Source organism: Sitodiplosis mosellana, unplaced genomic scaffold (assembly GCF_009176505.1).
Source record: "Sitodiplosis mosellana isolate CC-2019 unplaced genomic scaffold, AAFC_SMos_1.0 Smas_scaffold_1, whole genome shotgun sequence".
In the NCBI taxonomy this organism is placed as follows: domain Eukaryota; kingdom Metazoa; phylum Arthropoda; class Insecta; order Diptera; family Cecidomyiidae; genus Sitodiplosis; species Sitodiplosis mosellana.
This window is the reverse complement of record NW_022595244.1, coordinates 13,975,981-13,999,271: the sequence shown is the minus strand read 5'-3', so window position 1 is coordinate 13,999,271 and position 23,291 is coordinate 13,975,981. Positions and strand designations below refer to the sequence as shown.

The 23,291-nt window shown below is 35.9% G+C and overlaps 1 protein-coding gene across 1 annotated transcript in view; it reads right to left on the bottom strand.

Moving 5' to 3' along the window:
• Window positions 1–23,291, bottom strand: part of LOC129580274 (furin-like protease 1) — a 103,582-nt gene that overhangs the window by 21,984 nt on the left and 58,307 nt on the right. The gene's annotated exons all lie outside the window — the stretch shown is intronic.

Below are 23,291 nucleotides of genomic sequence, written 5' to 3'. Positions count from 1 at the left end.
CATGTATCTTTTATATAAGCTGTGTCTGAATCTAAATACTATATTTTGGATTCGTTTGAGACGAACATGTAACAAACTGATATTGTAATCCAATTTATGTATAGCGTTTGAAAAAGCATTTTCACAAATTTTCAAAGAAATCTGCGAAGTATTCAACTACATGTTCAATAAAATCAAGTAGTAAAGTAGTCCATCGACTGGAAGAGGCGAAACGGTTGAATGGAAATAATCGACCTAAAATTTCCTTTCAGTTTACCGTCATCGGTGATATAAAATCAACAGCCTAATCTGTTTTACTTTCATTTGCACCGGCATTTGGTGTGAAAAGATGATTATTGCCGTTCATGTGCTGATGAAGCATACTTGTTCGACTTTAGCCACAAACAGAAGAGCAATAAAAATACTTGCGACAGGTGTTGCAGTTGTGAAAAGACATATGTCGGTTTGCTAGGCTGAGCCAGGCCACCAAAAGAAAGAGAAAAACATCAACCAAGAATCAACACCAGAACACCTGTCCTTAATTCGATTATATCGGTGAAATTCTGTCTTTTATTTCCAATTTGTGGAAAATCACAGGGAAAATTCTTTTTTTTTGGCTTCATTTGCTCTTTTGATCGTTTTTCGAATGACTTTGTGTAAAAAAAGTTTGTTCAAACCATGAACATGCTGTCGAATATTTTTCTGCATTAGACTTATTAGCTCCACCTCATCAAATCCGATCATATTAATCCAATTGAATTTGTAAATTTAATTCAAAATTCAATTGAATGGATTTATAACATTTCAGTCAATTGAATAATGAAATTCATGTGAATTTATTCATTTTTTCCTGGATATTAATATCAATATTTGATGTTAAAACAAGGGCTGGCACAATTTGTCCGTTTCATCATCCGATAAATAAACAAAATAAATCAAAATGTATCGAGAAAAAAATGAACCGATGATTTACGTATGGAAGAGCTGATAAATATAATTTTGCTTTTTGATAAATTGGTTTCACGACAAACAACGACTATTATCCAATTTTTTCCCCGTTTTCGACAGAAAAACCCCAATTGATTAAAATATGCTTGTCAGGCGGTTTTCCCTCTAGTCTATTGCATAATAAAATATGATTGAGTTTATAATAATATGAAATCCGATTTTGCACTTTTTTTCACAGAATAATTTCCCACACAGAGAAAAATAAAATGGTCTTGACGATGTCCGTGCATTAGTTTATTTTTCATGATTTAAAAAAAAAGAATCGTTTGTTCTGTTCTGCGAATCGCATAAATGTATTAACGGGTTAAACAGAAAATTATAATTCAGCCAAAGTTATTGCATGGCCAAGCGTTAAACTGACAAGCCATTTAAAGTCAAACAATTTCTCACGTCGTGCGACAACAATACCAAATTGATTTTAAATAGCATTTTTTCATCCATCACCGTTGATTGACAGTCATTCAACCGATTCACTGATAATTCCCGAACCCATGAAATCACGTGCCAGATTTTTTTTCTCGCAAAAAATGAATTTACTCGTCGATCCGCGGGCTTTGAGCTGCCAATAATGAACAGATAACGAGCTCTGCTCATCATTCAAAAAATATAATGCGTGTAGCGAAAAGATTAAAACTGTGTTGCGTTGAAACTGTATAGCTCAAGTACTTCAATTTTAAGCTGAAAATCAATATCACTGGCTGATTTGCTTTCGGGCGAGATTAAATTGAAAGTGCCCTTTGTTGGCCACACCCAAAACCTTTTTTTTTGGTTGTTGATATTTTGGATGAATTTTCAAAGTACCAAAGCGTACATTTGTTTTTGTTTTAAGCACATGCACAAGCACTGGCCTTATCTAGTTTGTCATATCATGGTTCAGTGAATTTCCAGAAGTGCTACGAAATCGGAAAAGTTTTTCGAGAGATGCTCAAGAAGTGTAATCAAAATCCGAAAGTTCAAAATCAACGGCAAATGAATGTATTATGTATGAATTAAGTTGGATCGACAAACACCATTTGCGAGAATCGGAGAACGAAATATAAATGCCAGTTGAAATAAATATGTGCGAAACTTATGATAAATTTGATTTTGCTCTGAATTAATTTATATGCAAAGATAATTTGGCCTGTGTTGCTATGTGGTTTGGCTTCATCTTGTCTGTTGTCGAACAGTGTGGAACTGCAGTTGAACTACAATTTCTCACTGTCTCTTCGTTTCTACCGAATGTTCTCGGTATGAAAAGGGCAAAGGCTAGTAATTTATTGTATGTAAATATCAAAGTGACGACACGTTTTGACGAAATCTACGGCGAACTCATGAACTAACGAAATTTCAATACAAAATGATGCGAGAGTTCGTGGCGCTGCAAGCACTCAAAAGAAATTTTGTACTGAAGTGTCGTCAGCTTGGTAAATATCATATCCAAATCACCAATTTTTAATGAGAGCGCCCGGAATTTCTTGATTTGCATCCAAGCATTGCCACAGCACTATGAACTCTGTTGGCAGCATTTTTGCGCCAAGTGTGCCGAGATATTTATATGCAAGTCCATGCAGTGTGTTTCTTGGATTACTATTAACATTCAACAGTGTAGTTGACTCTTGCATGGTTTTTGTATGTAAATTTGCTTCGCATTATTCCATGTCTTGGCTTGGCTTGGCTTGGCTTACATTTGCGTTCTTTGTATTTGATATGTGTGTGTGTGTGTGTAAGCAATATGCATTCCGAGACGTTCCATTTACTGCATTGGCTGAGGAGTTCCAACTTCAGTGGATTGCATAATTTATTGATGGTTTTGAGCAGACATACAGATGAGGTCTTGATGTGGGCTTTCCGTCTGCACCAATTTTAAAACACTTGCTCGAAATAGATGAACATACGAGTCTTCAACATAGTTGTTTGATGTGTAAGCATTATTGCCCCACTAAGCATCAATTTGGCCGACTACCATCTAAAAACTTGTGGAATCCTCTCATTTTCAGTGCATAGCAACCAAAACGTGAGAGAGAGAGAGAGGAAAAAACCCAGTGAATATTGAAAAATGTTGCGTTGACATTGCAACAACTTTGTATGGTGAAGAATGAGGCTATACGCTTAGTGTTTGCCTTAATCTCTATCATCCAGTGCAATCAACTGATCAAACGAGGTTTTATCATTAGACTATATTGTTGCAAAATGTGTATCAACATTTGTGTTCTAAGAAACTTTCATCTGCTTCAACTTTGCTCTGGGCAAACTAAGACTGATGCACACATGCTATCAAATGATTTTCCATTTCTCTCTTTCTCTCTCTGTTTTCCTTGCGTATGATAAATGCACTAGTAAATGCACCGGTGATCACAAAATGGGAAAATAGGACTTAGACATGCTTGATGTAGCTTTTCACATATCAAATCATGAATGTGTTTTAATCATATGATTTTTGACATGTAACAATTCCAACAAAACACTCCGTTCGATGTTTGTTTTGTGAAAAATGCATGGAATTCAACAGCTACGGTGAGGCCTTATGTTTGATATACGATTAGTTTGAATGTGTGTTTTATCCGAATGCCTCCAGTGTGGAAATGATGGCTAAGCTTGCTATTGAAATAAACAAAGCCCATTATCGCTAGCATAACATTTCATCGCAGGCAACATATTTTCTCCCATGAAATGTATTTGGTTTTGGTTTTGATTTTGGTTGCAGTTTGCCCGTGACAAACACATAACGCCATACTTCCGTTCATATGAGTACAAAACAAGCCCCAAAATCCATTTTCTCGGTCCAATTCTGATATTCAAGAGATTTGCGTAAAACTGTTACATCATAATTTCACTGAATGATTTATGAACTGATGCGCCGTTCACATTTATTCCGGCATCTCATCGAAAGATAAATAATTCACTTAACAAAAAATAATTTCGTTTAATTCATCAGTAGATCATGATTCATATTATTACATTCGCTTATGTCATTTGAGCTTCTGGAGAATCAACTACGTACGCCCATCATTTTCGGTGGTGTTCGTTTTTCAGAATTCAAAGAAAAAAGCCATTAACAAGCTATGCATTCATAGATTGTACGTCAAAGTTCTACTATTGATGTCGAATAAATCCTGAGCCATATTTCATGGTGGAGAAAATTCAAAATCATCAAATATTTCATTGAACGTACACGCTTTGAATAAAGATAGAGCAAAGTCAGCAAAAACTCAGCAACATTCTACTCGAATATATATCTAAGCAAAATACACATACACTTTCAATACCTTTCTGTCAGAATGCTTTGATTAATAGTATTCCTTCTTTATCAAGTTTCACCGTTTCTTCTGCTATTGCTCCACCGTGCAACGCAAAACTTAGATAATACAAGATTTCGCAAATGTTTTCCAATAGATTAGAGATAAATGAACGTAAATCCTTGAACAAACAACATCGATTTGTTGTTTGTGTTGGAAGTTTTTGTTTGCCACGTTCACCTGGAAATATACTTAAACTAGAGCAGAACAGGTAAGGGGTAAATAAACACAACAAGCATCAAATTCGAGATTTTTCTCATCTCCAATTTAACGTGACTGTGTGAAAATAGCACATTTCTGGGATTTGGTTTGAGAGCATGTTCACAAATCCGCGTGTATTTGCACTATTGAATTTGATGCGCTTTGTGCTTAATTGAACTTTCACGTTTGACTCACGAGGCACGAGCGATCGAATCATCATCAATTATAATTTTGCATAAAAAAATGGCTGATTTTAATTGATGTTATTTCACACATAAATCACATTGTATTCAAATAAGAGAATGTGCATGGTATATATTTAGCGAGAAAAGTCGATGAAAATGTTCAAATTGACTAATGAGCCATAATGAACGTCAACACATTGCCGTGCATAAATCAACGAATGCGATGAAAGCACCGCCAAACGAAATTGATCTTTGTACAGCGCGGTGTCATTAGATAGAGAGCTGAGACTGTGGTATTAATGAATTATTTATCTATCGAAATGTCGTCGTACGTTGTTCGATGCACATTAAATGCCCGATCAATTTTCTCCGTAAATGTTGTACAATTTCTCAAGTAATGATTATTAAGTACGGCTTTTCGTTGCTGCGCAGATACATTGTGTTCACATATAAAGTAGTGATTTTGTGTATGACTTCTCGATTCGTAATCGTTCATCGCATTTATAATAAATGAAAGCAATTTAACTTTTTTAAAGATTTCACTTGCAAAAAGTCTGAAATCTGGATGTCAAAGCGGAGCGCTCGCTCATTTGGATGAATAATTGATGTAAAACATTCAAAAGTCGTCAATCGTAGAGAAAACTTCAAGATAACCAACTTAATAGATCAGTGTAATCGGGTCTGGGTTTTGCCGTTTACTTTTTCAACATGTAATTTCGTGCAGTGTGCAACAGCGAGACGAGAGAAAGAAAGAAGTTGCACACGTTCGACGGCAGTCAATTAAAAAGTGCGGTCACCATAATTGATTATATAGAAACTTTTATTGCTCACTCAAAGACGTTGAACATCCATCCATGGATGCACGGCCAATGCAAAGGAAAGCAAAAATTTCAATCAATCAATGACACAACAACTCTTACTCGCTAGGTCAAAGCGAATGTAAAATTTTTCTTAAGCTTGGTTTCGTTCATTCATTTGAATGCATCAAAGCTTGCATCGAGCTGTGCACAAAGCACTTTTACCAAGAGTTCATTTGTTTCACCAGCAACACTCTTTGTGATACACTTTTGAATGCAAGGCTTTACTCATCGATGATGCTGCAATTGCGCGAAATAAAAAATAAAAAAAACCAAAGAGATACTAACTTTAGAAATTCTCTTTCCATGTCGAATCATTTTCAATTTGATGCAGATTGTCTGTCATTTCGCTTGAGCCGCTTAAAATATTGAATGGAGCAAAAAATGAGAAAAAATTGAACTGCACTCAGAGTCTCGGAATGACTAATTTGAATAATTTTCCCATTCTATTCACAATCCGATTGATGTTTTGTTCAATGTTTCCATCTCTTGGCCATTGTCAGCATTCTCCTCCAACCGCTTATGCATATTATATCAAATGGACTGCTTTCTGTCGATTTATTTGCTTTGTAATTCGTTAAAACAATTTCATTGTATACAAGCCATTCAAGCGTTACACATGGAGTGGTTTGTTGACAGTTTCGACACATCGACGCACACACAAGTCGCTTGTGTTGTTGTAGTTGTTTTTCTTCTTCTTTTTTTTTAATTAACAAAATTTATGGTGATGTTATTTGTGTCTGTCTGTCTATGGGGAGTTTCACTGAATATGGCAAAACAAAACGGAAGTTCGATACACAAAGAGAATGCTGATGTTAATAGAGATTGTTCACGACATTCTTCGACGACATGGATTTATATACAACAAAATAATTCTTTGTATCTCTGTGTTGTTGCATTTCAAAAGTCAATTTTCCGGTTGACTAACTTGCCTTCTTCCATTGTTTTTTGCTTTGAACCGGTTCATTTTCGTATCAACGAACTATGATATCGTTACGAAAGACAATTCAACTAAATAGCCTGGTTCTGTGTGCAGTGAATAAACAAACGAAGTTGAAAGAGGTGTGAATTGAGCTGGGTCACGATTTGCAACAATAACATATTCCTTCAAATGAATCTGTGATCGGGCTGTGATATTATGTCCCCTTGTATTTAAATGACACAATACAAAGCATGCGCTTTCTAATTGGTTCTAAACGAAGTGTAAACTCGGTTCTTTTTCTTTGTATTCCATTCTACTTGGCAACCGATTAAAATTCATATTTACTTTTAATTTGCTTGCGTGACATTCGAATTGACACCCAAGACTGTCGTTCCATTAACCGGATAACTGGAATTGTACCCTACAGTACATGTACATATTATCACCTGAATTCGACGAAAAACATTCGAAGTTCGTCAAAACTGTGAAATTGAGTTTCATTCTTAAAAATTTCGAAATGTTACCTTAAAATGTCTTCTGATTCGAAGAAATGAAGTTGTTATCATTTGTGTGTGAAATGGTTCGCAAGAGTAAGCTGAAAATTGAGTGTAAACAATACGAATATTTCCATTCCATTAGCGAAAACGTGATCAAAATCACTAACACGGAGAATCAGTTATGCAAATAGAGCACGAGAATGGGCCCAGATTTCATGGAATAACCGTACATAGATCATTTGATATTTGTCCAAATCATTTTGTAATAAAATATCTTGCGGTACTTTCATCGAAGACTTTGATTCGAAGTGTCGTACGTTTTGTTACGTATTTTCCGGTATTTTTCGACTGAAACTCTTGTTCAATTTATATAAAATTTCAACTAATTTCTGATGTGTCACTGAATAATTTACTGGCCGGTTTGCGTGGTGGTAATCACGGGACCAATAGCGGTGTTGTTTGAAGTTTTACGTCATGTACAATGTACATTTTAAGTAAAATATAAAAATCTGAATGTTAAATGAAACACATGTAGAATTGGTTTTTTCTCTCGTCTATCCATGTAGAGGAGCTATTTAAAGGAACATTTATTTATACAGAAATTTCAATTTTTTCCCTCTGTACGTGTTTCACTGAATGGTTTATGGCCTGAACCGGGTTAATTGGTATTAAGTCCTTGCTATTTAATAAATGTACCTTAACCTTGGACAAGCGGTTACTAGTTTGCTCATTTATATCGGTTGAAATAGTAGCAAAAATGCTTTCAGCAACAATTGAAGCCAATGGCATTCGTTACGTTACTCTTTAATTAGTTATAATCAGTTGTCTCACATGCCAAACTCATCACTTTAGTAGTTTATTCAAGAAGCCATTTTCTCCGTACGTATTATGTGTGTCCTTTGTTATTTCTGCATCGCAAATGCTAATTAATTCAGTAAATCCGCATGTAATCATGCGCATTGTTTGCTTGATAAATGGAAATAATTATAAAAGCATTTCAAAACTGTTAAGAAGATTACACGATCGTTTGTTGCTTGACTTGAGTTCTCTTTTTTAAATTCCTTGCACAACTAGAGCACTGATACGTTCAACGATCTCTTTCGCACATTGAACCTAAATAAGCTTCAATTCAAGCTTCTCACTCCGATTAATCTGTCGATAGGAAAACACATACACCAAATGCAGCATTGTACTTTTGGGAAAACGGAAAAATCTTTTGTGTTTATTTTTTCTACGTTCCAAGTTTGCATGAAATCCTTGAGTGAAAATTATTCTCTATATCCAATGCAAATGGTGCCCAAATGAACAGCCAACACTTACGCTCCAAGACGAACAATTAATTTAAGCGACAAAACAATTAGTTGGAAAATTTAATTTCCACTTGAAAAATGAATGTGATTAAAACGGGACCTCAAAATATGCGAACGTTACCAGAAATGTTCGTGCTCGAATTGTGGCTGCGAAAGGAATGGCGCTTCGTACGTTCGATGCTCTCAAATAAAATATGTAAAATAGCTGAAAGCACACATAATCCAACACCATTTTGTACGATGTGATAAAATGCTTTGGTGGAATGAATTTTTAATATTGAACCTCAGCCGAACGAGCGTTATGTCATTATTTCAGCAAAAGTGTGCTCGGGTGTAACGACCAAGCGACCGAAACAATACCAACCATTCATAATTACAGACATGTACAATTTTTATTTTCAGCACAGAATCGCTAGCGAACCGACCAATTCTGTATTTATAATTGAAATATATGTGAGCATATTAGTACTTCTATGCAGAATTTTTATCGCACCGGGAGATTTACAATTAATTGCGCCAATGCTGGCGACTTCACGACGACCTAAATATATGCCGTATTATTCATTTTAAAAAAAATCTTCGCATGTGCACATTCAACATAATCAAGAAATTAATGGGAACAGAGATTAACGAATGCACCAAATCCAAATAGAAATACCGAATAGTGGAAGTGAGTTTTGCGCTTTTTCATAAAAACGTATGTAGTGCCGTTGAATGTTTGGAGTTTGTGTGGCTTGCCAACACTAGAAGAACTTGAATGAAAAAATGTTGCTCAGTGAGTGGAAATGTGTGCGAAATTCCACAGGAATATGTGAATATATGATTGCGCATCGAAATTCATGCACTAAAAGTTTTATGTTACCAAATGATTTTGCATAACCGAACTGAAATGCAGAAGTTTGAAACAATTAGAACCATTGAACCGTTTTTTTTTTTCATTTCATGTAACATCCAACCAATATTGGAAATATGGGAATATGGGAATCGATGGTATCAGAAGTACTATTAGGGGAAAAAAGCGCGCCCATGATATAGGCGGGAAATAATTAAAATCGAGTGCAGTAAAGTGTAACACTGTATATGTGGAAATTGGAGCGATAGAAGTGAAAGCGTTGATTTGTGCCAGTGATGCATAATTGTAATCGGATGCGCGCCATATGAACTACAATTTTTCATTGTTTGTCTCAGTTGTTAACATAGCACTTCATTTATATACACACAAAAAATGGTTGAATGGCAAAAAAATCCCGCCAGAACCAATGATATCATAGAGTAACGTGTACAAATATTGCGTTTTTTTCCACAGTTTAGTTCGTATGCTTTGCGCCTAGCGTTTGTCACATACAATGTAATTTTTTTTTAAACTTTAATAAATTTAAACGTGCTTTATGTTATTGACAATCCACTATATATAGTTGCGCTGGAGCCCTGACAGGAAAAAACGGGTTTTGCATACTCGACTTCAGGATGGCAAAACTCACTATAAATATATATTTGCAGAAAACAAACCTAAGGTACAGAGTGCCAGTGCACCACACATTTTTTGTTCCCTAATACGCTCAGACATTCATACAAATGCCAACCGAAATTATTATTGAGAGAATAATTCCCATTGCAAATAACATTTTAAATGTTATTTCATATGAAAACAACAAAAATGTCAAACGAAAAGCGTATAAATATGCAGGAAAATTTCAATTATACAGGACGGTGAGCTGAAATCCAGTATTTCGTATAGTCGAAAGAAATTATAATTTACACAATCCATTATTTTGTAGCGAGGAAAAATGCATATGAGTTTTGCCGCAACACAATTTTCATATGAATCCCACTTTTCTGAGTACACACCGTAAGCACGTTTAACACGTAATATTCCATTAATCTGATAATGTGGATTTACACTGTAAGTCTCTCAGTACCTTTAGTGAATGTGTATTCAAAGCTTTTGTATTAAAAGTTCAACGCTAAACGGAACAAAAAAGGGAAATGAGCGTACAATTCTTTTCTTTTTTTCTTTCCAAAACCAAAAGTCCAAAACAGTATTATGGAAAATATTCACCTGATATTTTTGCATTACGTGCACCCCTTTTACGCTTCAAAGAGCTGTATACAGTGGAATGGTAAGCAACGGCAATGTCTGTGACATTGTAGCAAACGGGGAAAACTATTCCGAAATGTAAAAAATGAGTTTGCATAATCTTGTTGCCCGTAACTGCTTGTGTGGTGTTGACATTTTGCCTTCGATAAAATACAAGGAACAACAACAACAATGACGACAATATTCAGATTTCACTTAGCGACTTCTGCTCTTTTTTGCGATGCATCAACTTGTTATGTGGAAAATGCTGTGAGTAAGTTAAACTTCATTAAAACACTGGGCAATCAATCAAGATTGGTTATCGCTGCAAAAAAAAAGTCAGGCTGATCGCTTCCATGATATTTGAATCTTAGTTGATTTTCCGATGATTTATTTTCGTGGAAAATGTCAAAAGAACTGAAAACTACGCTTCACATATTCAACATCATTTCAATGGATTGCATACCATACATGCAGCGATGAATAGAGATGATTAGTCAAAGGTATTCTACATATAACACGGAGTGACGTTGACGCTGACGGGATATGAATTACAATGGCGTTTGCCACGGTAAAGATTGTAATCTAGCCCAATAAAGTGTCACATGAAAACATCAAAGCGATCATTTATAATAATTTCAAGCGGTTCTTATTGGCATGTTTGTGTGTGTGATGTGCGTTGCATCCTCAGGATAAAAAGAAATGAAAAAAAAGAAGTGATTATCTTACAGGTGCAGATATTTCCCCAGAGCAGATCACAAAAACATGTAAATATCTATGTGTAACGAGAAGCTTTTTTTTCGCCAAAATTTAGGTCATGGACAAAATGCGCTGACATGAATCGAAAGACTAAGGGAATACGTGAGAATAACCGTAAAAATGTGTGCCATGTGATGAGAGACGGAGAGAGTGGGGAGACTCATACGCCCGAAACTGCTGAAGATACTTCATTTCGAACACATACACCATTCAAGAGAGAAATAAGCTCGAAGAAAATTCCAAGTGCGACTAAATGGCAGGCATTGAAAACGTTTTCGTTTGGCCAAATGCCAAAAACATCAATTTGATAATACTCTCACTCCAATCATCACCATCACACACACAAACACACACACTATACTTTCAAGACCAAGTTTTCTTTTTCGCATTTTTTTTTCTCTCATCAAAACTCATCATTGATTCTATTCTACGCTCCTAATGAGAAACAAACGCTAAGTTCTTTGTCGCGCCGCGGCTTTTTTCCTCGGTTTTTTTGTTTTTGCAAACGACAAAAACTTTTAATTGACAATTTTTTTCTCCCTCTCTGTCGTTGGCATTATTTTTGTTCTATTTCAATTTCAGTTTCATAAATAATTAATTCGTTTACATTTTGTTTGTCTGGATACTTTGTTCTAATTTAATGTTTAAAATGTAAATTACCGAAACAAGAGCGAAGCAAAAAAAAAAATCTACGAAATTTGCTTCACAGTGTTGCATGCATATGAAAACATATCCCTATCATGCATATGACAAATCCAATTTAAACCGGAAAATGTGGCAACAACAAAAAATGTGCGGCCACAGAATGAAAACAGCATTTTTCCTATTTTCTAGTGTGAAAATTATGCGATTCGGAAAGGTACTGGGCGACACAATTCTTTTTTTCATCTCTTTCTACTCTTCCTCTCTCATTTCATTTTGAATTTGCGAAGGACAATTTGATTTACTAAAAAAGTACTCTTTTTGATTCCGAACAACAGAGTTGTTTTTTTTTATTTAGGTTGGACTCTGCAAACATCAAAATATTTGTTGCACAATCAGTATACACAATGCACAGTGGGAATCCAACAGAGCATTACTACATGGAAAACAACAAAATGTTCGAACGTGCATCCATGTGCGAGCCGCGGCAGAAAAAAAAACCTAGTACCATGGAAAATGAAATTGTAAACAAACATGCACACAATCCAGAGTAAAACGAATTAAAAATAGAAATATGGGATCCATCCTTGGCAAAGATTCGTTGTGCCGCACCAGCCGCGTTCTCTTCCTCTCGATATATGTTGAATACATGCACGGAACACACCATTTATGACGCGTGCAATCGAAAACATCTGTGTTTCATCTCCACATTCAATAGTGTATGTGCGCACCAAAGATGGATTGGATACGGTACGAAGAAATAATTTTCATATGCGAGAAAATTGAGTGCATTTCTCGTTAAAACTCAAGCAAAACTACAACTGCGTTTACAACATATTCTATGGGGATTACTTCCCATAATTGTTGGCTTAAGTCGATCCGCTTTTTTCCCTCCATTCATGGAGATGGCAGATGAGAAAAACAAATGAAAAAAATGGACTATGTTCTAATGAATGACGCATCTCTATTGGCAAGTTGCTATGTTGAAGCTAACAAATAATGCTGTGATTAAAACCACTCAGAAAAAAGCAGGTCTTTAAACCGTTCGAATCGCAGATTGTGTCGAATGTGTATAGTAATTTGCTATTGGATGGGCTGTGCGGCAAACATACAGACACAAGTGTATCGAGGGAATCAAATGTGCGGCGAATGGTCAAAATAATCGACAAAAACAGCGACGCGAACGCCAGAGAGCCATTAAACGGATTTCGGATCATACAACAAAGCATAAAAGTGTCTGGAGCCCGCTACAACTATTCACAAATTCGCCGAATATTACCGGACACCATTCGACAGCATCATAAATGTAAGCAAATAATGCCATCGTCAACGTTATTTGCTACAACATTCATAGCCCTGGCTAAGCGGTGAATGCGATTTCGATTAATTCCACCGTTAATTTCTCATTTGCCCGAATATCGTTTCTATCATGACACATACACACACGTTCGCACAACAACTGAAAATAATTTATCGCTTTAATTTGGGCTCACTCCGATTATTTTCTCTCTCTCTCTCTCTCTGCTATTTTTTGGGTGCCGTTGCGATGTTCATGGTATGCTAGTGGTTTCGATTTCATCTTCAAACAGAAACCCAATATTTTCTCTCGTTGTCTACAGAAGATTACTGCTATTGTTATTCGATCGCTTTGCAGACGACAAGCAAACGCAATTACCCTGGTCTGGTCTCTTAAATCGATTGTACATCGAATGCTGTGCTGCATTTTATATATATATATATAGATATGCTTTGACCACTATCAATTTCAGACAATGAACGGTCACTCAATCGAGTCTGTCTGTTCGATGCAATTGCTTTGTTTTCTCCGATTCGTATGTGTCTATACAATGTGGCATAGCACACAACTGATCATCATATTGGCAAATTGTTTAAATTCTTATTGGTTCAATAAATTCGCAAATAATACAATTAACATTCGAAAGCAATGGACTTCATGTTCCAAATTGAAAATACGAAAACCATATAGTCCATTTAAGAGAGGGAATATCATTTTAATTAATATCCAATCGGCCCATTGTATCGAAATGAATTGATACAAAAGCCACTTGTCTGTGCCATTCGTTTTCATATTATTTCTGTCCATTTATTGATAAAAGTGGTGCTCAATTGTAGCTAAATCACGAATTAATTGGTCGGCAGTATAGAATCAATATGCATGCATCGAAATCCATAAATCAACTTTTTCGAACAGGACCAATAGAGAACGTAAGCAAGTTCGAATATTTCAATATGCGTATATACATGTATGTATTGGCGTTTTTTTTACATTTTCCATACCCTTTTTCCCCTATTTGCATTCCACTTTGACATGATTGATGACGTTTTTGCAAATTGAAATAAATTGATAAAAACATCAACTTGTTTCTTTTCGCAGAGCAAGCGAGACATTCTGAGCAATTGACTTGGAGTCGTATCATGCTAATGAAGTGAACAGAAGCCCAATAAATTGTGCTATTGTGCACAAAAGATTGATTTCAATTCGCCATACAGAAAAAAAGACAATAATTTGGTTGTTACAACCAACACAGCAGAACGAAAGACTAGAGATATTTTGCTAAAATAAGTGGTTAATTTGATCGTTTCATCGAAACCAACTAGAAATCTAATATTGTTTGAATTGCGTCAGATGTTTTTCTCAAATGAATACAATATATTTAAACTTTTTTGCCTTTCTGTCTATTCGCTCAATTGATTTGTATGGTTGAAAGTATATTTCAGTCAATTTGATGTGATACAGAAGAGAGATTGAATTGGGTTTGTATATGTCGCGTATAAGTGTTCTACCGTTGATTCGTGCCAGAACACCAGATAAATTACGCAATTAAATACTAGTTTAGCTTATTTATTTCACTTCATTGTATCTGTCTGTGAGTAGCTTCAGTCAGTCGTCTTCGTTTATTTTAATAGCGTATTTTAATTAAAATTGTATGTTATTTTGTAATTAGGGCAGAACTAGGTTCAAGTAATTGCACCCAAATGTATCAATATCGATTTTTTAATCTCTATAATTTTATCCACGTTCCACCGAATGTGGCGCATATCACGCACGTTGTAACAACAGTGGCTGAAAAATCTCGCTTAAAATAGAATTTTACCATTGAAACTGGTTACTAAATTCATGGCAAATTTACACTCCCATTGAGATTGCTCATTTTTGATGTTCTCCAAGTGGAAATATACGGTCTGAAAATCGGAAAGCGGCCTCAACTACTCCCGAGTCAAAATACAATCATCATTGTTCATGTTTCTAAAGTTTTCAACCGCAAATGTGCAATATAACTTAATGTTTATTGTCTCATCACATCGAAATTCAAAACTAATGGCAGACGACGGATGACTGTTGAGGCATCTTGCAGCATATAATCTTCGAGTAGATTCTATTTAATCGATTTTTGAATAAGCCGCCACTGTTCCATGTACAGTGTGTATTGTTTCCCATTTCATCGGGCTTTCCGGCACAATTTTCAAGATGATGTTAATTTTCATGCCAAATCAGTTTACGCCCTGTATGAAAAGCACAACAACCAACTCTCTCAGCTTATATCATCTGCATCGAACGATGTGTACGTGTTCAAATGACAACAATGGGTTTCGATGATCCAATGATCCTTTTAGATAGACATTTTAATGTGTATTATTTATCTTCCACAAATGAGCATTGAGCGTAATTTGATTCCGTACACATGCATCTACATATATAAATCGTGTACGCCGAGTTTGAGAGAAGTGAAACACGGATGCCACAACAGGCACTGGCAATTCATTGAAGCAAGTGGAACACATGTACACACTAATGTCATTCTGTCGAGTGGTGTAAGTAATTAATGTTTAAGTAACCAAGAAATTGAAGCATTTCAATAGTTAGAACATAACGATATTCCCATAGTCAAGTTGGTAAGATCCAGCACTTGGGTGCATTTGTTCTTGAAACGGAGCCAGTTGATGGTGTGCCTGTGTGTGCATGTGTAAGCACTAATTTCGTCTGAAAGTCAGTCAAACAAGAAGAGATAACAAAGTGACTTGAGCTCTTTAACGGAAATTCTGGAATAAGCACGCATATCGCATTGCGTTCTGATAAACTCAATTCCGTCAATAGACAGGGAGGAAAATACATGAAAATTTGCAAAAGCCGAGATCATAAATGGATTCGTACATCAATACTTTACTCGAAATTTTATTATAATCCATACAGAATTCCTCTGGAATCAAATCGATATGAACTCGAGTTCACGAAATTAATCAATACTATCAAAATTCATTGGAAAGTCGATAGCATTTCTAAAATGTTGTTCTTGTTAAATCATAATTGTTAGCATTTCATGGAATTGCTCTTAACATTTCACAATTTGGCACAATTCATTTCATTTGTGAACGTTTTGAATAGCTTTTTTCCAAATAAGACTTCATTCAGTGGAAAAATGTCGGATCAATAAGGTGTAATGCTACAGCCATAGTATAGCTATAAATTCATTCGTTTTGCAATCTTGAATTATATTATCGCGTTATCATCTTGTGACATATACACATTTTCGACATGATAATGTGCGTAATTTATGTATGCATTTGTCTATGGTTGCTTGTGTGAACATTTAAAATGACGTCAAAAATAGATAACACAGTAATGCGATTCGCGAGAATCAAATGTGTACAATGTATTATTACATGCGCGAGATTATCCGTTCATTTGTAATGACTAATTTAGTGGCGATCTGAACACGGAAATTCCAATGAATGCATGCAAACCACTTTTTCTCTCTTGGTTTTGTTAAATGCAATGTAAAACGCTGCCACGAACATCAGGATGGCTAATGTGATTTGAACTGTAAATAGTTGAAAATGCAGCGTGTGAACGTCAAACATGTGAAATGCGGTTTTGTGCATCGGTAATATGGATGCTCGAGCTATACACCGTTGAATTTGCGTTACATTTTGCCAAAATCCACGCAGTGAAAATAATTTAGTTAGAAATTAAATTCAAACTTTTGAATGGCTTTACATTCATTTCGAAACGGTTGCCATGTCAATGTTTTATGCGATCGATTTTTCCTCAACATGGGCAATAAATATGCAATTTAAATAGTTATGCGTACTGAGTATTGAGTGCTCTCGACTGTTGATTGTGCAATGTACTCGTTGGCAAATCGAATGTCATAGTTACCGAAATAAATGCTTAAATTGCGACCACATCCAATGAACGTGCGATATTTACCTGCAAAATAGACGATAGAGAAATATTTAGTAAAATGAAATTTTCTGAATTGATGCAAAATATATATTCGCGAGTATGATGTTGCTATCAGAATTGCTTTGTCAAGTGTATATAGAGAAAGTAGAACAATTTCCTAGTCGAATGAAAATGGTCATCAAGTATTGAGTGCTCCAACAAAATTCTATAAAATTTTCCACTTTCGATTGAAGTTCCATTCTTATAGACTGTAATAATAGAGCATGACACTATGAATATTCATCGATTGATACGATGTCTATCAAAGATGTAAAGCCATAGGTTTAAAAGGTCAAAGGATTTTGGAAGCGTTCAAACGCCTTCAAACGCAGCACACGATCCAAAGTCGATGTGTGCTCGTTGCTAATCTTATCGCGTATCACAACATATTTATTTTCAACGCATTTTCTCCATTCCGATTTATCATAAATCCACCGATTTTTTTCTTCACTGTGTTCATGTTCAACATGAAAATGCTGAAAAAAAATCGTGTTTCCTTAGCCACGTCGTAACAAGCAGCCATATTGTATCCACTAATAACACAATTATAAATCATTTGGTGCACATGCGAATGGAATAAATGATTGTGGATTCGCATGAAGCGAGAGTGTTGAGTGCTGAGCTGATTCTCTGCGCTGAAGGAATGAAAAATCGAATTACATCCATTGATTGACCTATTATACCGACATCAGGATCAATTTAGTTTTTCTTGTGCTAACAATAATATGCTTGTGCCGTTTGCCGAGTGCTTTTGAAATGATGCTGCACTTGGTAGAGTTTCAATCATTGGTTTTTGAAATTTTTATATCCATTTTTCGTGTTCGCCAACCATTTTCTGCAACGCTTCGATTGCATTTCAGTTCAGTGCAGTTCAGTAGGTTTCGATCTTTTTTGTTTCCCGGTCGCTCGTTCGCTTGCTTGCTTCTCTGGCATCTCGGTTCCGAAGTAGAAATTACTCGGCGAGCAAACAAGCGTCAGATAGGCGGAAATATGTGACTGATAGAGGTATTAAGCGCAACCAAACGCTAAAAGCATTATTATTGATTCCGAAAAGAATAACGATGCGAAAAGAATAATGAATTGAAACTACCGTTCGGCGGATGTATGTGTATGTGCGCTGTCAAACAGAGCTGGTGTCTTTTTTTCGCCTCTATAGTCTTGTTTTCTTGTTTGCCAGCGAGAAGAATAGTAGCGTGGAAAATGCAAAGTGAACTGGATAAACGTGCAACGTAAGAGTAAACCACCACCCAAACTCCATGAAAACAATCCAATAAATTTTCAGAGCGAAACAATTCTTCCACCGTTTTTCACTTCTCTCTTTGCTGGCGGAAAACATTAAAAAAGTTTGGAAATTGAATTCAACTGAGTGGCCAAACTGGGAAAGGCCACGATTTTCATTGGATGCATCGACAACAAAATTATCGGTAGAAAATCGGCACGGATGTGCCGTGCATGCGAGTTGTGCATTCTGCAGGTCAATGATTACGGAATATCAAATAATTTGATCACTAACGACAACAGATGTACAACACTTTTAGCTGTAGATCATTTGAAAATCTCTGATTTATGGCTTAATCCATACACATCGAAACGTACAGGGCCAGCACATTGTCAAAATATTGCAATAACAACCGAACGAATGGGATTTTTTTCTTGGCAAGTTGGTTCATAAATTACAATGGATATGTGTTTGCGTTGCTGATTTCTTACATAAGCTAACAAACAAGTTCAGTTTGTGTATGTGTGATGTGTGATAAATGCCAGGATTCTGTTTTTTTTGCTGTTGAAAAGAACAGATAACAATAAATAATAATAATTGGCATTTAGTTAGCTCGTCCACGTTTCGAGCGTTAACATTAATTTTTCCATCCAGTTTGAATGTTACCATATCCACCACTATCACCACCGCCGTCGTCGTCGTCGTCGCCGTCAGACTTTTTGGTCATTGTGTGTGTTACAACAGTTGCTGTGTGATGTAACCGTTAAAAGTTTACATGGGAATTGTGCTTGCTGCGGTTCTTCTTATCCCTTCTATCTCTTCCTCGTCACAATGAAATTTACGATACTTTTACTTGTTTTGGTGGTTGTCAGTTCTCGTTTTTCTTGGGAAGAAAAGAGCAACAGAAAAAAAACTTTTTTGTCTATTCCGATATTCGTGCTATAAACGCATCAATCGTCCCAAATTTATTCTGGATTTGCATAAGTTTTATTCCCATTTGTGGGAGGACGAAAAAATTTCAATGTAAAAGTACCCTTCTCCAACAATGTCTTTCAGTACCAACAAAAACTATACTCTCTATGTCATGCGAAAAACTTTGTAGTTTTTGATGCTGAGCAAAAAAGAAACAAACTTTCCTACTTTTCACCATGAAAAATTGGTGTCGCCAAACGGAACACAAGCACACACACACACACACACACATACACACACCGTATCAGTACAGAGAAGTTTCTTCAGCAAACTGATCTGAGAGGTCATTCATTTTGATGGTACAATACGCTCAAATGAATTAAATTTGTGGTTGTCATTCGTACAAATTCAAGCATTGGACACTTGAATCTAATTAAATCTACAAACTCAATTCGAAGGGCCTCTTCAGTTCGTTCCATTTGCATTTATTGGAACAAGCTTACTCCTAACGTAGGACATATATACGTATATATATACGGATCTAACTAATTTACAGTTTTTTTATGAGTTTCCAATTTATTTCAAAAAGTGATTTAATTAAGGCAACCGTACGATGACGACTACAAACGACCCATTTGCATTTTACGAGTTCGAATCAAGTGGTGGTCATGGTGATCTACATTTCTACCTTATTTAATCCATTTCATTTGGAAGGCAATTTTCTGACATTTCAAGTATGGAATATGACAAACCAAGCTATACGTATGAATTGAAATTGGAAAAAAAAGTGGTTAAGGTTAGTTCATATGCAAATTGGTTTTCCTTCACAGAACGTAATCTAGAGGAGAGAAACCAGCAAATTGAACCAGTTCCGTTTTTCGTTCGTCACAAAAGCTTTTTCTAATCCTATTTTCTGGGTTGGATTTACTAGCACCGGATTTGTCACGTATCGCTAAAGTTTAAGCTTGAGCTCAACTTGTTTTCTTGTCTAAGGCCAACGATATGCAAATCAATGCAATTACATACGTTAAATATTAATAGGAAAGTATGTATAGAACTTTTTGTGTGCATCTCACAAATTCTCTGGTTGTTTTTGCTCCAATTTACAATTACATTTTACTCTTGACTTTTGGTTAGGGAAAAATTCGTCGTTTTTGTGTGCTCGAACAAGGATCCGGAATTGTTTGGGAGAGTTAGCTAGAGAAAGAGTGTGGGAAAAAAGATTTGATAGCAAAATACAATGAGTTTTATTGAGACGTTTACATCAATGACAACGGCAACCGTCGTATTCAATGCAACGCTTATGTTTTCTATAAATATCACTGTACATCAAGGCTGTGCGTTGGATAAAATCACATGTACGCTTTTCGCATACATGATTAGGAATTCAAAAGAAGACGAAATGGTAAAAGAAAAAAACACAATTCTCGAGACGACGACGAGAGAGTGTAGCAAACGAAGGGAAATATGTTTTCTCCATTGAATCACTCGATGCTTAGATTTGTCCTAAAATCCATTTATATGCTTATTACATGGCAACATTTTATTATATTGTTTCGTATTACAGACAAATGTGCGCCTTCGTCGAATGTGTACGTATATTTATGCTCACAAAAGCGGCCTTATCACCATCTTTGGCTGATACGCACAACTTGCGCCAAATTGACGTATCAAATATTCGGTTAAAGGCATCAGCTGTGTAGGTCACAGTTTCGACTATTCCGATATATGAGAGTTACAAACAAACGACACTCTGAACTCTTTTAGCTAATTTTCCGAACACATATCTCTTTATATAAAATGGATTATGATACGACACCAACAACAAAGTGATATTTAGTTGGAGATATGCAATAATATGGGACATGAGTATTTTGTATCTATTATTAAAGTGTGCGCCCGAAGCATACTGATTGGTGGAAAAAGGCTGCCGAGCAGTGACAAATTACCATTAAATAATGTTGCGAAATAGACACAATTCATTGGTAAGCCAGTTAATTGTCTGTACGGGCTGTTTGGTGTGTGTGTACGCGCACGACCGTGCGCCAACACCCCAAACTGAAAAACGTAATCGGCCAAGATTTTATCGTTGCGAACGTTTGTTTTGCATGACATTTCTGGTTAGCAATTTATTTTATGTTCAACTAGGTCAATTTTTTTGTTCCTCGTTCGAAGCTTCGAAACAGCGAAAAACATTCAATTTTAATTCTGTCAAATTGGATACGAGCAGCTATGCAAGCCGCCAAAATAGAACGAACCATTTTATTATCTTTATCGTGTTTAACTCTCACTCCGTTGAATCTACCATATAATGGAATGTGCTTGTTTTCGTTCTTTCAGCGTTTTTTCCCTTGTGGATTTTCATTTATTTTTCCGGCTGATGCCCATATCAGTGCGAATCGTGAATGGTAGAAGATTGTAGAAGACAGCAGAAAAGCATCACTGAGCAATACCATGACGATGATGATTTCGTAATGTGTTCGATAGCAGTGGCAGCAGCAGCATTGCTGTTCAATCGCCGCATTGCACATACATACATTACCGATAAATCCATCCGTACAACTTCAATTGCGGGATTGTTCAAATTAATTTTTATTTTCTGCGGCGGTTGCTTTTTTTGTCGCTCGTGTAATTCACCATTGCTCGATTATCGGCATGGTATAGTAGTAGATAGTTGTCAGTGTCCTAGTTTCCTTTTTTGCTTTCGCTTTCGCTTTCGCTATTCCACCACCTTCTATCTCTTGTGCGCCCTATTTCAAATTCCGCCCATATTGAATCAAGAGCGGTATCGAATCTCATTTTCCTCAATCCGATTGGCTCGTTAAAAAGAGAAGTTCATTTGTGAATTTTCTTCAACGTAAAATATGCTCTTCAAATGCAAAGAAAACGTGAGCAATTCCAGTTTTATTGAAGTGCCCATAAAATAGACGCGCTTTACGTTCGCTTTTGCATTTCTTCCGTTGAGTCCGGAATTTCTGTTGTTACAAATAGATAATAAGGACGTGTACAATGTACATTCAAAAAAAAAACAAGAACACCAAATTGGTTGCCATTTACAGCTTCACCGCTTCGAAATGACAAAAAATTTTGATAACTACCCTTATTAAGTCAGTTCGCACCAAGTTTTACATTTGTTATGCCAGAATTTTATCGTAACTGTGCCACATTTCTCACTTTCCTAATGCATTTCACTTCATTGGACGTCGCACACTGCCGTTTGGTCATTTCCATTTAGATAATTGTTTTATGGAAATGCCTACAATTTTCCTCGATGAACGCCATGTTCACCAAATTTTAGTGGAATAAATTTTTCGTTAATCTCATTTGAGTGTATCAAATTAAATCTTAAGTGATATTCAAAGTAGATTAGATATTCGTCTAATATCGACGCATTGATATTTAGCTGAAGGACACCAATTAATTAGAGAAAAAAACGCTTTCTGAAGAAAGGAATTTTCAAGATTTGTTCATATTTAAATGCGCTATTGCTTTCCGTTTGAGACTGCGAGATGAATGCATCACGTATAAAATTGAATCTCAGCACTTTCAAAAGCCCAGTAATTACAATCAATTGTAAATGGCATTCTAATCGGAGTCTTCCGCCTCTTTCTGATGAATTGCACAAGCGTGTCTAGTTTTCCGTTTCTCGAGTCAAAATGGTTGGCCTTTACACAAGCAATTAAGGCATGGCCATGTCATTTAACAAACTTCAAATTGATTTAGCCCATGAAGAGCCGGTCATTAAAAATAAAAAAATGCGAAATTAAATTGAAATTCAGGCTGCGTATTTCGATTAAATCCAGAATGAAAAATCGCACGACGATCCACTTTTCCATTTTGCACACACAAACAAAGTTGAAATTTCGGTATGACATAAAAGAATTAGGTTTGTGACAAGCCAGCCTGTGAAAGAAATTTATTTCTTTCGCATAAGACGGGGCATCATCTGAAAATGTGATGCTGTCATTTGATTTGTCATCATATTCATAACGTTGTGTCTAGGACAATACCCAAGTTCAAATTTAGAATGCCAAGGTCCTTGAGATCTTTTATAATTTGGTTGCCTCTGTGCATGGCATTAAAAAGTCGTTTCGGTGGCACGAAACATTTTCACAAAACGCAAACATAGAAAAGATTGAAAACAACCCAAATGAGGATTTGCATTATGTGTGGTGAGCGAAAGAGAGAGGAACGAAGTGT